General features: G+C 33.2%; 1 long non-coding RNA gene across 1 annotated transcript; it reads right to left on the bottom strand.

Moving 5' to 3' along the window:
• Window positions 1-2,765: 2,765 nt before the first annotated feature.
• Window positions 2,766-8,492, bottom strand: LOC125620012. The gene is made up of 3 exons (XR_007351595.1): window positions 8,381-8,492; window positions 4,514-4,795; window positions 2,766-4,426 (listed from the first exon to the last, which is right to left on the bottom strand). It is a non-coding gene; the product is annotated as an uncharacterized LOC125620012 (long non-coding RNA).
• Window positions 8,493-9,658: the final 1,166 nt, after the last annotated feature.

Below are 9,658 nucleotides of genomic sequence, written 5' to 3'. Positions count from 1 at the left end.
CCCCAGTGATATATATCCCCTAACCAAGTGGGGGGATCTTAAAAAGGAGAGACTATTCCAGTCCCTGAGTCATAAACTAACAGTACTGAACTGAAACCCATTGCCACATCTTTTGTGACCAGCAGTCTTCACACTCCATGGGCAAAAGAGGCTGAAAGGCAGTGTAAAGGCCAGGTTTTCTTTAGCCTTTATTCTACAGCCCAGGCAGCTTTGCTTGGATTTTTTTTTTTTTTCCAATTTAGGGCCAGTGTCCCTAACCATGATGAGATGATCTGCAGCCTCTGGGGGCCAAGATGAGGAAGACTGCAGGAGCTTCTGCAGCTACTAAGATAGTCCCTCAGTCCCTCCCTTTACTCATAGGAATAGCTTCTCCCATTCAACTTGAAGCAAACTCACCTGTCTTCTAACTCTCCTTCAGTTGGATCTCAACAAGTTCATCATCACCTTGAATACTCAGAATGGAAGTGGGATTCCTTACAAAGCCAGACCTGCTTAAGAAAGCTGGAGTGGGGCCTGATCTCAAGGTCTCATCTGGGATGTCAAATTTGTTGCTGAAACTGGGTTCTTATTTGGATGCCAATCTGATGACAAGGACACCATTTTGAGAAAAAGGAAAAACAAGTTTTATTTTTTTGCTAGCAAAGGAGAAACACAAGAGACCTCTGTCCCAGAGGCTCTTTTTTAGCACTTTGGAAGTGTCATTTGACTGGCTTCTGGCCTGCAAAGTTATGCTGAAAATTGTGCTGATAGTGTTCATGGAGATTTGCTTGTATAAAACAAATTTTACTTGCTATTCTTGAATTTTTTTTGTCTGACTTTTGACAATTGGATTATAAGGTGTCTCAATGTGGGTTACTTTTAGTTCATCATATATAGTTTTCTTTGTGCTTCTTGAATATGTTTGTCCACTCCCTTCAAAAAATTTTGGTGGTTTATTATTTTTTTAATAAACTTTTTGGTCTCTTCTTTTTCTATTTTCCCGATAGCCTCATAATTCATATATTGGTTTTATAGTATTCTGTATTTTCTTTAGTTTTGTTTACCCTTAATTTTTTCCTTATAATTCTTCTGAATAAATTATCTTCCATAACTAAAAATGTGAAAAAAACAAAACTAAACTTTTATGGTTTTCATACACTAGAAACTATAAATGTTGCTTATGAAATTTAAATATGATGCTGTACTTTGAAACTGTCTTCTTCAAAATTCATGTTGAAATATTGTGATGGTATTAACAGATAAGACTTCTGGGAAGTGATTCAGTCTATTTAAGTTCTGCCCTCAAGAATAGATTTGTGCCTATAAAAGGACTTATGAGAACTAGCTTAGACCTTTAGCTCTTCACCTGCTGCCATGTGGGGACATAACATCTATCCTGTCTGGAAAATACACAAGAAGGTACCATCTTGGAAGCAAAGAATGGGGTCCCTCAGCAAAGTGTGCTTCTGCCAGTACCTTGATCTTGGACTTCCCATTCTGCAGAACTATAAGAAATAAATTTCCATTCTTTAAAAATTACCCAGTTTGTGGAATTTTATTTTAACAGTACAAATTAATTAAGAAAGATGATGTTATAAATAGAAAAATAAACATGGATCACAGGTCATAAGATTTAATGGTGTTAAGATATTCAATGTCTTCATTTTTTTCTACAAATTTAATGCAACATCAATTTAAAATCTTGCGGATTTTCTTTGGCAGTGAAAACATAACCTGAAAATCATAAGAAAATTCCAAGTATAATTTTGGAAAAAGTAAAATACAAACAATTTATTTCACAGCTTTTCATAAAAATAGAAAAATAATCCAAACCATGTGATATGGAATTAAGATATATAATTACACCAACAGAAGAGACTGACACATTAAGAAATGGACCTAAACATGTAGATGGTTGATTTTTTCATAAAGGTGCACAGCAAGTACAAGGAGTTATAATAGTCTTTTCAACAATTGAAAATTGATATGAAAAATAACAAAAACTTGTTATAATACTATATAATGCAAAAATACATAAAATTGATTATAAATGTTAATATATTTCAAAATATTTTATAAGAATTGAGTGAATATAGGAAAAAAGTTGTTAGGTTGAATGAGACTCAAAATTTTTTAAATATTACACTAAATCAAAATTTGTAAAGAAAAAAATTGACTTGATCAAATTAAAAACTTCTACTCTTCAAAAGGTAATTTTGTGAGAAAGAAAAGTCATAGAGTGTAAGAAATTATTTATCAACAAAATACCAAAAAGTGATCTTAGTAGATTTAAACAACATTCAAACTCAATAATCAGGAAATAACCCTATTATTAAAAATAAATTAAATATATGAATATAAACATCAACAATAAAAATAGGTACACAAACACAGGAAAAGTTGTGCAACATCTCAATATTTATTTAGTCAGTGAAAAATGTAACAAAAGTGAATTAGCACTACAAATATTAAAATTGCTAATATAAAAAAAATGACTGAACATACCACATGTTAAAGAGGAAATAGAAACTCCTACATTGATGTTGAAAACATATGGTATTAAAATTAACTTGAAGTAAAGCTTAGCATTTTCATAAACAAATATATGTGAAAATTGTGTAACTACCACATGATCCAACCATTCCTTTTTAGTTTTTATCCAAGATAAATAAGGACTTGTGTTCTTATGAAAGACATTTACATGACTGTTTATAGCAGCTTACTGTTAATAGCAAGAGAGAGAGAGAAAGAAAGAGAGAGAGAGAAAGAAAGAAAGAAAGAAAGAAAGAAAGAAAGAAAGAAAGAAAGAAAGAAAGAAATGACAATTACTTATATGCCAACAAGTAAATGACAAGCAAGCCCTACAATGTAACAGTGCTCAGCATAATAAGAAATAATAAAGGTAATGAACCATTGACACAAGCTACCTCATGGATGAATCTCAGTATAAGTAGGTCAGGTACAGGAAGCCAGACAGAAAAGATAATTTTATTTATATGAAATCCTAGAAAAATCTAAGTATAGTATCAGAAAGCAGGTCAGTGTTTTCCTGGGGCTAGGAGAGAGAGACAGAGATGGCACAGGGGCAAAAAGAAATTTAGGAGTGACATATTCACTTTTTTGTGATTTCATGCTTATATGCCTATATAAAAAAAATATTATCAGAATGTATACTTGTCTCTAAATTTGTGTCACTTTTATCTCTAAGTAAAATTCACAAAATATATTGTTGCAAATTATTTTCACTAAAATCATTACAATTTATTTAAGCATTATTTCTAAATGGTTACTATGAACAATTATAATCTATTCTAGATTCAAGTGTACTCTCTACATACATATTAATGTAACACAAGAAGCTTGTCATTTTGACATGTATATATTCTTAAAAGCTCTAGGGCTTTGGAACTACATATTTTAAGGAAATTTGGAAATAGTTGAAGTGGGCAGAGTGAACTCAGTTATTCTGCTGGGATGTCCCTTCTGTAGATGATAGCCTAAATTACAAATCACTTCTAGTTTAAGAAACAATAGAGAAGTGACTGCTAGGTGTGTGTGTTTGCAAGTATTTACACTTAATGAAATTAATATCAAAAGGTACTTGCTTTTGTGTGGGAGTGATACTATGGTCTGACAACCATCTGTTTTCATTACAGATGAACTGAAGGAGCTCTATTTACATTCTTAAGAATATGACATGAATTTTGCACTAGGAAACTTTGTCTAAGCTCCAATGATAAAATGGTATTGAAACAGTTGAGTTCCTGATAATAGATACAGAGATGAACATTTGAGGCAATTAAGAAAATATCAGTAGAGAGAAAAGCAAAAGAAAGGTATTAATTAGCAAAATATCATTTTCAGCAACTATAACTTAGTTCCACCAGAAGAATCTATATAACATATTCAAAGTGAAGTGGGGATAGGGGACAAATAAGTCAGAACATCTACTTAACAACTCTCATTCATCATTGGCTGAGAGTGTTCCTGGTGTGTTATATCTCTCATCCTACATGTGAGGAACTTAGCACACTCCTACTGTGAGAGAAAGCTTTCAGACAGATCAGAATCCATTTAAGGACCGTGGCAAGGGGATATGGGTGAAGTACCAACAGTGCTTCCAAAAACTAAATTAACGTTACATATTCAAGAGTTTTTTTCTTTAAAAAAGGGGGCAGGGAGAGATTTTGAAATAAGAATAGAAGCAATATTTACCAGAAGCCATGTTTATATACTTGTACATTAGGTTACTAATAATGAAGTAAAGCAAGCAGTCTCTATACAAAGCACAAGGACTTTGGGATTTACAGAAACTATTAAAATAAAATAAAATGAAAACTCACTTGAGATGTAGATGAAATGAGTAGAGGCAACTAGAGTTATCCAAATAGATGCTCATGAATTCTCGGGTGAAGTCCCTTGCATTGGCAGGAATAATGCTATAAAACTGTGTGCAATGGTAAATATAGCACATGTAGGAATTTTATTAATTTAGATTTTACAGAATATAATGGAATACAGATAAAATGCTTACCTCATGTAAAAGAGATTTAATATAAAGCTCCATGGAAAAGTGGGAACCCAAGAAACTGTTCCAGCAGGGAAACTTGAGCAGTCCACTTTGCCATGCAGGAAGAAGCAACAATTCTGGAGTGGCAGTATAGCCTGTCTTCCCCTGCTCTGATGCACTCCTCTAGGGACTCCAACGCAGCAAGTCACTTCTCCTCCCTTGCTGGCTTGAATGTTTCCCCCAAAGGTTATGTGTTGGAAACTTAATTCTCAAATTCATATGTTGATAGTATGTAGACGTGGGGACCTTAAAGAAATAATTAGGATTAGATGAGGTCATGATGGTAAAATCCCAATGATAGGATTATTGGCTATATAAGAAGAGGGAGAGAGACCCAATAGACCCCACTATTTTTCTCTATCCTGCATCTTGCCATGTTATAATGCAGCTAGAGGGCCCTCCCCAGATGTGGACTCTCAATCTTAGATTTCAATCTTAGAAATAAATCTCTGTCCCTTATAAACTATATAACCTAAAGTATTATGTTATAGCAACAGCCAATATTCTAAGACACTCCTTTCTACTTTTTGTCCTCTATGACCATTGTTTTTCATCTAATGCCTCCTGCTGATTCCCCCTCTTTCTGTTTCATAGTCCAGCTACCAAAGGGATATGACCTAATTGTATCACTAGGTTATTCTCCAATTGAAACAACATCATTAGACAATGGTCTTATTCTAGAACTTCTTAAGAGTGGCTGTCTTTGCAAGAGAGCAGATTCCCAGCACAACATGTCGGATCATGGCAGCTGTCTTATTGGTTGACATAAAGCCTGCCCAGTCATGGAAAGGACCCTATTCTGGTCACTTTATTCATAAGAGGAATTGAGTTTGCTAAGAATATGGTGGTTCCTAAAGTATATTTTATTGTCCTCAGGAAAATGAAATCAGAGAGTTAAGTTTTTCCTATAAACTTTCCTGAAAGAGTAAACATGGTTCCTGGAATGTGGTAATAAATTTGTGTGTGAAAATATTAGATGATATTAATGTTTATTATACTAAGCTAAAATGGAAGGACTCTGAGCAATTATAACATCTGACTGGGTAACTTTGATAATGATATGATGAAATAAATAAGAGTAAGACCTATGAACCCAAAATAGTACCAAGCAAGAGAATTATCATTGAGTGTTCCTGAGAACACATGCATATGTTTTCATAATGGCAAACAGTGCCTTTTAGCTTTCCTGACATGTTTACTTTTTTTATGAGCAAATGCTAATGGACAAAATTTAAATTGTCTTTATTTATTTAACATCCAGGATATGGCTTTCATTTATTAAAAATTAAAATAATGAAGCAATATTACTGAAAAATACCTCCTCATGCAAATTAATGATACTGGTTTTTAAGTAAGCATTTTGTAAAGTACTTAAAGATCTTCTTGTGGTTTATACATAACAAACAAAAGTTTTGTTAAGGTTATCAGTAGTTTACCTGAATTTATTTAATTGAAAATGACCATGAATTAAGCCACCACAATCAATACATTTCAAACACTTTGAGTTGATATAGCACCTATGACTAAGATGCATAATAAAGCTTCAAGTAAACACTATATTAAAACTTTTTTTAAGATGTGACTTCAGTTGCAAGGTAACTATAATTTAAGGGAATCTTTAATTATTAATATTTCTGGGAAATGTATAAACTCCTTTCCCTTTTGCCCTCAATAACAACAACTCCTATAGGCAATGTATTTTCAAATATTCTTATTATTTTATCTCTTAGCAGTTTGTTTTTAAAAAATCCAACAATGCCAAAGCCAATAATGAAGTCAGCTGGTGAGATAATGCTGTACATCATATTGACACATCTTAATAATTGACTTCAGATGAGTGCAAAAGAATGAAGTGATTTCACTGAAAATAGTTCTTTCATATCATGTCTGAAAGACGAAGGGAAATACAAATATTTCAAATAAAAAAAAATATTCCTGAGCTCTCCCTTTTCCTGGCTTTGTGCCAGGGCTGTGGGTAACACAAGGAAATTAAACCACAGTTCCTGATTACTAAGAACTTCTGATAGTAGTTCAATATAATAAAAAATTTGGCATATTGCCCCATAATTAGTATAAACCATATAGACCTAGCTGCATGAAGGGCCCTATACAAAATGATTTTACGTTAAGGAATGTTAAATTTAGAATCACATTGAATACATTTTAAGTTTAGGAGAAGTTGAGGTATAGAATGTATGTGAAGGTTTGGGGATTTATTATACATTTAATTGGGGATAATTTTATACTTCTCTCAGACAAATGAAAATATATGCATTTCAAAGTATTACTGTGCTCTAATTAATAATAATTAAGCAAATCGGTGAATAATAATTAAGATCCCAAGAATTAAGATCCTCATGGCGGAGCATGAGCTGTGACCACCAGATCTAGTTGCAATGATTAAAAACATAAATAAAACTTCAAAAATATGAATAAATGCAATGGTATCAAACTAAAGAGCAAAGGAAACAATCAAGAGCATGACGAGAGCTTACAGAATGGGAGAAAATCTTAGCTGCCTGTACCTCAGGTACAGAATTAATCTCCAAGATATATAAAGAAATTAAAAAAAGAAACAAACAAAAAAATACAAAAACTTAACACTCCAAAACAAATAGCCTAATCAACAAATGGGCAAAGGAACTAAATAGAAACTTCTCAAAAGAATAAAAATCAATGGTCAACAAATATATTTTTAAAATGTTCAACATCTCTAGCAATTACAAAAATGTAAATCAAAAGTACACTAAGATTTCATCTCACTAGAGCCAGACTGGCAATTATTATGAATACAAGTAAAAATGAATGTTGGCAAGGATATGGGGAAAAGAGTACACCTGTACATTGCTGGTGGGAGTGCAAATTGGGGCAACCACTCCGGAAAAGGTATATGGAGCTTTATCAAAAAACTAGGAATGAAACAACCATTTGATCCAGTTTTCCCACTCCTCAGTATATATCCAAAGGAATTAAAATCAGCATTCTACAGTCATGCATCCATATCAATGTTTATAGCAACTCAATTCACAATAGCTAAGCCATGGAGCCAATCTAGGTGCCCCTCAAGAGGTGGTGAATGGATAAAGAAAATGTGGTACATATACACAATGGAGTATTACTCAACCTTGAGGAAGAATGACTTTATGACATTTGTCCATAAATGGATAGATCTGGAGACTATCTGCTGAGTGACTTAAGCCAATTCAAAAAAAAAAAAAAAAAAACAAAGGTCAAATGTTTTCTCCGATATGCAGAAGCTAACTCAAAATAAGCAGGGGAGGAGAAGAATAGAAGTTCAATGGATTAGACACAGGGTAATGATGAAAGGGAGGAAGCATAGGAAAAGGAAAGACAGTGGAATGAATCTAACATAACTTTCCATTGGAAATATATGAATAGATCACAGTGAATCTCACCATTGTGTATGTCCACAAGATTGGGGTTCTAATTAGAATAAGATACATTCCATGCTTGTAGGTATAATTATATCAAATAGATTCTATTGTCATGTATAATTGAAAAGAACAAAAGGAAGGGAGGAAGGAAGGAAGGAAGGAAGGAAGTAAGGAAGGAAGGAAGGAAGGAAGGAAGGAAGGAAGGAAGGTGGGAAGGAAGGAAGGAAGGAGTGTGATACAAAGGGACATCAAGAAGATTCTGCTATAACTGCATTCTTGGCAAGAAGTGCAAATGTAGTTGTGTTTAATGTATGCATTTTGATAATGTTCCTCTAGTTCATATAACTGTGATATTTAGTTATATGAACTAGAGGAAAATTGGAGTCTACAGCCATCAAGTCATGGTCTGAATGTGGCCATCCCATTCCAGCCATACCCGTCATGAGGGAGTGCTTTTCCAGGTGGCATTTCTTGCTTCTTTTCATTGTTGACTAGGGCATCTAATAAGCTTTTCCTTCCTTTTAAAGAGCTTTCTATTAAGGGACCAAGTTGATCTGTTTTGAAAGAGGAAGCAAAGGATAAATGAAATATTGGGAGGAATATTTATCTATTATTATCTGTTGATAGGGATTGATAGGGAAACATATTCATATAAACTTATCTAATGTGACATGTAAGTCACTCTGAACATTTCAATAAAAAATAAATTTTTGCGACATCAGTGAAATTATTTTATAACTACTTTGTGGATGACAGTGAGATGTGGATGACAGTGAGAGGGAGAGGGAAAGGGGCATCTGTGTTTTCCTGTATTATCCAGTTGAGGCATCTCTAGCACAGGGCTAAGAATACAGTTCAGGAATCCTAACACCTGGATTTAAACTCCATCTCTGTTTCTTACTTGTGGAATGAACTTAAGCAATTTATTCAATAATTTGCAACTTTATTTCTCATACTTAAATTACAATATGAGTATGATCCTATAAATGTTAAATATCACAATATTTAACACTATCAGTAAAAATTATTTTACAAGCAGTTATTTTCAAATAAAAAAATAATAACTTACTGTGGCCATTTTACTTGAGCTAATTTTCCCATCCATGTTGCTCTTCGTGCAACTCAAATCAATGAAGAAACCCCCATAGAGGAAAACTCATTAAATGCACAGTACTATTAATAAAATAGTGCACAAAGAAAGGAGTATTTAATAGCATTCTGTAGCCTTCTTATAGTCCACCTTAGAGAATTACTTTTTAATTTTCCCTTGGTCACCATGGAAATCACAAAATCCTTAAGATGCTCTGCCTGGGGATTTAGTCCCAGGGACATTGCCCTGGTAATGGTGATGTATTGTGTTCTGTAGGTGTTAGATCAGTGTCTTCTTTGATGACCAGGAAGCCAGAAAACACATAGCAATTAAAAAGATGTACAGTCTAATATATTCCAATTAGAGATGATTACCCACATCCACCAATGGGTATTCACAAATTACCTATTAACCCTTTCAAAACAGGACTGACTTTATAATGTTGCCATTGATTTTGAAAGATGTACAAAAGAAAATGAAGATTATATTAGGCACAGAGTGATTTTTTAAAAATTTGCTTTGTTTTTCTTTTCCTTTTCTGGACAATAAGTTGGTTTACTTTCCTCTTTAACATATAATATCCTTTAAAATAAGAACCTGAAACACTAACATCTTATTTGGAAA

This window comes from Marmota marmota, unplaced genomic scaffold (genome assembly GCF_001458135.2).
Source record: "Marmota marmota marmota unplaced genomic scaffold, marMar, whole genome shotgun sequence".
NCBI lineage: Eukaryota > Metazoa > Chordata > Mammalia > Rodentia > Sciuridae > Marmota > Marmota marmota.
Note: the sequence above shows the minus strand (reverse complement) of the source record. Positions and strands in the feature narration are given on the sequence as shown.